This window comes from Peromyscus californicus, unplaced genomic scaffold (assembly GCF_007827085.1).
Source record: "Peromyscus californicus insignis strain IS unplaced genomic scaffold, ASM782708v3 Scaffold_16__1_contigs__length_79575227, whole genome shotgun sequence".
NCBI classification, from domain to species: domain Eukaryota; kingdom Metazoa; phylum Chordata; class Mammalia; order Rodentia; family Cricetidae; genus Peromyscus; species Peromyscus californicus.
The window spans coordinates 31,752,559-31,758,580 of NW_026294458.1; positions in this window are offsets into that span (position 1 = coordinate 31,752,559).

Sequence of the window (6,022 nt, forward strand, 5' to 3'; positions counted from 1 at the left end):
ATTTTATTTTTAAAATATTTCATGAAAATAGTACTTGTCTTGTTGGCTGAATATTTTCATGAGTTCCTGTATTTATAGCCACTGAGGAAAATCTCCCCTTCACCTCCCTTGACTCACAGAAGTTCCGGCCTGAACAACTTTCATAAAAGCGATATGGAGCCGGGCGGTGGTGGCTCCCGCCTTTAATCCCAGCACTCGGGAGGCAGAGCCAGGCGGATCTCTGTGAGTTCGAGGCCAGCCTGGGCTACCAAGCGAGTTCCAGGAAAGGCACAAAGCTACACAGGGAAACCCTGTCTCGAAAAAACCAAAAAAAAAAAAAAAAAAAAAAGCTATATGGAATGTTTATGTCTTAAGTTGATTATATATGAATTCGGGTATAGGAATAGGTAACAGAAAAGCATGGAGATCCAACTATTGGTGGTCTTTGAAAAGTCTAGTATCGGAACAGAGTTCAAGAATGGAGCAAAGCGGGATTTCTGAATGTTTGTAAAAAATTGAGAAACCAAGACAAGAGTCTTGGGACCTCAGTCTCTTCAAAAACATGGGATTGTTCTCAGAATGAGTTTTCGTGGCCCTCTCAGGTACACCAGATGGGAGTGAGTTTACTTCAGATTGTTCATTACAACTGGCTATTGTTATTTGTTTATTTGCCTCTATGGAAAAACATGTTTTTGCCACTTGCATGCCCAGCACATGCAGCTTGCACTGCCCAGCATGTGTGGCTTGCTTGCAACATGCAGCTTGGCCTGCCCGCCACACGTGGCTTGTCCTTGTGACTGAACACTGGACTCACGTGACTCCTCTTATCCCTCAGAGTATAAACTCTCTGACTCTCTGAATCAAGTTCACTACTGCATGAGACTTTAGTCCACTTCATTTTTTGACCCCATTCCCCTGGGTCCTACAACCTCTAGAGCAGTAAACAGTCTAGAATATTCAGACCTCTTTATCTTCAAGTCCCACATCTAGGGCTTCAGCCAACTGTAGACTAAAATGATTTGAGGGAACAAAAACTTGTGAGAAAAAAAAATTGTGATGTATAGGCATGGTTTTCTTGTCATAATTCTCTAAGCGGTGAAGTATGACAGCTATTTTCACAGTATGGGTCCTGTTTCAAACATTGTAAGTAACCTAGAGGTGACCCCAAGGGCACAGGAGGTCATGCAGGCACTGCATACACACACTGTACCAGTTTACATAACGGATGTCACCTCTGAGGCTGTTGGTGTCTGCAGGAGCTCTTGCCTACTGAGTGATGGCCGTAACAGTTATCAACCCAGGTCAGGATAATGTCCTCCCCCATCACAGAAAAGACCGAGATGAGATATAGTAACTGTACCTATGTGGTCAAGACAACTAGACAAGAGCAGCAAACTCAAGAGAATTCACGTGACGTGGCCACTCCTAAATCCTCGAGGCCATGCAATCACATATGCGAGCCGGGAGAACAAGGAAGGGCTTGGTTCACTCAGGTGGGCAACGGACTGGGAACAGTAGACGGGAGTCACAGTTACTTCACTAGGTGGTCTCTAAAACTCAGGGGCTCCCTTTCAGGCTTCACAGACATAAAACCATCTTTTCAGGGAGCAATGAAGAAAAGGTACCAACTCCCTTCACAATTTAGATTTCGCAGTTCACCCACTTTTACTACCTGAGCAATCAGCCCTACCCACTCCCCCATCTCCTGATATTTTACTACTAGTTTCTATCTCCTAATACAATATCCACCCACTCTTTCTGCTGTTTCCCCCCATAGAAAGCCTCATCCAAGGCTGCATGACTGAGACGTGAGGACTATAGTTTGTTTGTTTGTTTGTTTGTTTAATCTGGACAGGGAAATATAAAAGTAAATGTGCATAAAAATAAGGACTTACTCATATTTATGTTAGGGATTTAAGTTACTCCTAAAGTGAATAAGGCTTAACTAAAAACATGAATAAAAAGATAGACCAATTTCGTCTGCTATGGGAATTTGAAAGAGGATCCTCAGACATGAGTTTCTGCAGATGGTTTTTTTTAGCACCTAATGCTAATACACTTCTGAGGAGTATCTATCTTTAGTCAGAAGAGATTTTCCTTTCGTGTGACCTTGATGGGCCCCTTTACATTGCCTCCATAACCAGGAGGAAGACACAAAAGCATGAGAGACACGACTACTTACAATTTCCTAAGGACAGTGACACTCTGTCACTGTCAGAGTGAGCACTCCTATTCTAAACCTGACTTAAGCCAGGTCCCAACACAGTCACATCCTCATATATACCTATACCTGGGGAGAAGAAAAGGAAGTTGAAGAGGCCAATCAACCTTCCTGACAGTAATTTTATCCATTTCCTGTCTTAGTAATCTCACTAATAATCTCATTCCTCAGTCATTATGCATTTCTTTCTGGATTTCTTTCTGTGTTAGTTAACACAGTCAAATAAGTATGTTTTAAGAATTGAACATTACGCCGGGCGATGGTGGTGCACGCCTTTAATCCCAGCACTCGGGAGGCAGAGCCAGGCAGATCTCTGTGAGTTCGAGGCCAGCCTGGGCTACCAAGTGAGTTCCAGGAAAAGGCGCAAAGCTACACAGAGAAACCCTGTCTCGAAAAACCAAAAAAAAAAAAAAAAAAAAAAAAAAAAGAATTGAACATTACTAAGAAGAATCTATTTTCCAATGTTAATTTTTCACTCTACACAAATGGCTATCATGAGTCTCCAACTGTTGCTACATCTAAGCATCTGGAGGGTTTTTGATGCTTGATTTGTGGAGCCCTGAATATATTATAGAAGTTCCATTTCTCCTTATTTTTGATTGCCCACCACTACTACCAAAAATGGATTTTTTTTTTTTTTTTTTTTTTTTTTTTTTTTTGGTTTTTCGAGACAGGGTTTCTCTGTGTAGCTTTGCGCCTTTCCTGGAACTCACTTGGTAGCCCAGGCTGGCCTCAAACTCACAGAGATCCGCCTGGCTCTGCCTCCCGAGTGCTGGGATTAAAGGCGTGCGCCACCACCGCCCGGCGGATTTTTTTAATATATTCTTCACTGGGGGCTATTGCATGTGTTTGCTATCACTGAAAAAAAAAGAACAATAAATTTGATAGGTCATTTTTTTTCTTTCTTTCTTATACCCCACTCAAAACAGAAAACCCATGTTTTCAATTAAATAAATCTAGAATCACTAGGCAAGAGGTAACACTGTTTATGGAGAAGTCCAGCTGGGAATATTAGCAGGCTGCCTATCAGTTCATGACAATTGGCTGAGCATCTTCATTCACCGAGTTCACATTTTATCATCTTAGGGAGACATATGTTGTGGTAAAAAGGAGAGCTGTGTGCCTTCTTGCTTCATTCCTTAAATCTCAAACTTTACAGCCAATCAAAACAACAGCTTTGTTAAATGCTAAATTCCCCAGGGGTGTGTATTTTTGGACCAGATCTTTTTTTTTTTACTTCTTTTCTTCACTAATGCATTTTAAAATTGTATGCATGTCCAATTTCTTTAAAAGGTTCCAAACTGGTCTCACAGAAAGCATTTCAATAGACAATATTTTCACTTCCTTACTAGAGTGGTTTTAATGGACTCACATTGACTAGTGATGATAGTCCTATATTATGGTAGATAGTAGCCATAGCAATCGTCCATAAAAATTCAAAATGCCATTCATATTTGGCAATATGATAGAATTCTATATTGTAGATATATACAATTTCAATTCATGTTAACTTCTATCTTGTAAATTCTATTTCTTGCCATATAAATGAACATTTTGTTACAGATTCCCTTTCTTTGCTAGAATTTAAAATTATTATTCAGCTGGGTTTTTTTTTTCATTTATTTCAAAGCAATTCTAAACTCCACAGAATTACAGAGATAGTAAAGTGACATTGCTATGTTATATAATCAAAAGTAACAACATGAATTAAGTGCCTATCTACTCGCAGCTGTGGAAACTGAGAAACATGACTGACCAAGTGGATAGAAACTCTTTTTTGAGACTATAGCTCAGTTGGTCTGTGGTGGGAATAAACAAAAGAACAATCTAACAATTAAATGCTATATTGAAATGTGATATCAAGTTCTATAAAAAAAGAATAATAAATCAGAAGAAACAGAAAGCAAAAGTAGGTGCATATTTCAATAGGCCAATGAAATAATCACTGAGGTTACGTATTTAAGTTAAAAAGCTCATAGTAGAATAAAAGTGCGTGAGCTCAGCCAGTAAATGGGCTTACCCCACAAGTCTGCAGACATGAATTCAACCCAGAAACCTACATGATGGAAGGAGAGAACCAACTCCTGAAATGTGTCCTTGGATGAACACACCACACACACACACACACACACACACACACACACACACACACACACACACCAAATACATTTTAAAGTTTTCTAAGGCCTACAGAAACAAACAAACAAGGTGTGCATATTTCTGAATGAATACTAATGAGAACAGTAAGGAAAATCATTCTAAGGTGTGTTAGCGTATTAAGAAATAGTAAGGAAGCAAAGAGGGTTAAGACAGAATAAATGGAAAAAATAGTAGAAAATAAAGTCAGCACGCTAAAAGGAAAGGGTGGCAGGCTCATAGCTGCCTGTGGCACATGTCATTCAGCATGGATGACACCTTCTGGAACTTGGTGGCATCACATGACAACTCAGGTGGGCTTGACTTGGTGGGATACCATACTCTGAGTAAAACAAGAAGACAATGGCAAAGTTTGAACAATACAATGAAATAACTATTCAAACTTAAAAATTTATAGGATTACCCTGGCTACTTAACTAGAGAAGAAGGGAAAGGAGGCAGAAGAACTAAAACTAGGAATGCAAACAGGTTGGCTTTAGCATAATGCTTGCAAAGGTAATGGTGGCTTGGGTGAGCATTGTAGTCAGAAATTTTCCTGTGTCCTGCCTGGTCCTGCAGCCACTCAGACCCAAGTAAACACACAGAGCCTTATATTATTTACAAACTGTATAGTCTATGGCAGGCCTTTTGCTAGCTAACTCTTATATCTTAAATTAACCAATAACTATTCATCTATGTATTGCCACATGTTCCATGGCATTACATGTTGCTCCTTAGGCGGCTGGTTCACCCCTATTCCCTTCTGCTTTTCTTCTTCCTGTCTATCTACTTGTATTTATGACTGCCTCTAAGCTGCCTGTCTGTATGCAGCTTTATTTATCAACCAACCAGAACAACATGTATTCACAGCATACAGAAAGACATTCCACAGCAGAGCGTAATCAGTTCATGAGAAGGTACTGAAGAAATATTTACTCAAGAACAGATAGTGATTTATTCTTATAGTATCAGTGGAATCCACTTTTTGTTTAATTAAAAAAAGTCTTACTGTGTGCTCCCAAAGACCCTGGGAATGACCTGCCTCCACCCCACTCATTAGACTGCCCAACATCACAGACCTCCCTCTGAAGTAAGTGATGTCAGTGTCAGATGCGAAGTACTGGAAATGCTGAAGACAGAATCTCTGCTTTGGAACATCCTGCTGCTAGTCTCCTAAGTTTAAACTAACCTCTTGCCTTTCTTTTCATTCACAACAACAGCAACAATGCTGAATTAAGGATCATATAAATGAGAAAGTTGGAACTTAAAGTATTTGAGGGGTTTTGCAACAGCCTGTGGCTTCAAGATGGCAGAAGATTAAAGTGACTAGTTCTCTGAAAAGTTGCAATCATGTTCTCTTAACCAAGGGCCTATGCTGTTTTCCTTACTGAGTAGTACAATGACACAGAAAAAGTTGAAAGTCAAAGTTTTCATGCATATGGATTCTACCAAATTGGGGGAGGGGCTTTGTTAGGGGAGAGATTTATCAGGAAGCACCCTCCTACAACCAAGGTATATCAATATGTCCAGCCTGTGGTTGTTTCTGACCAGGGAATTAGAGAATGGGCTTCCTCAAGATTGATTAGGAACAATGTGTTCATCACTTATCCCAAACTTCCTACTGCACTTTGGCAGGTATTTGTGTTTTGTTCAGGTAGGAGAATGCTTGGCATCATAGCCTTGCAT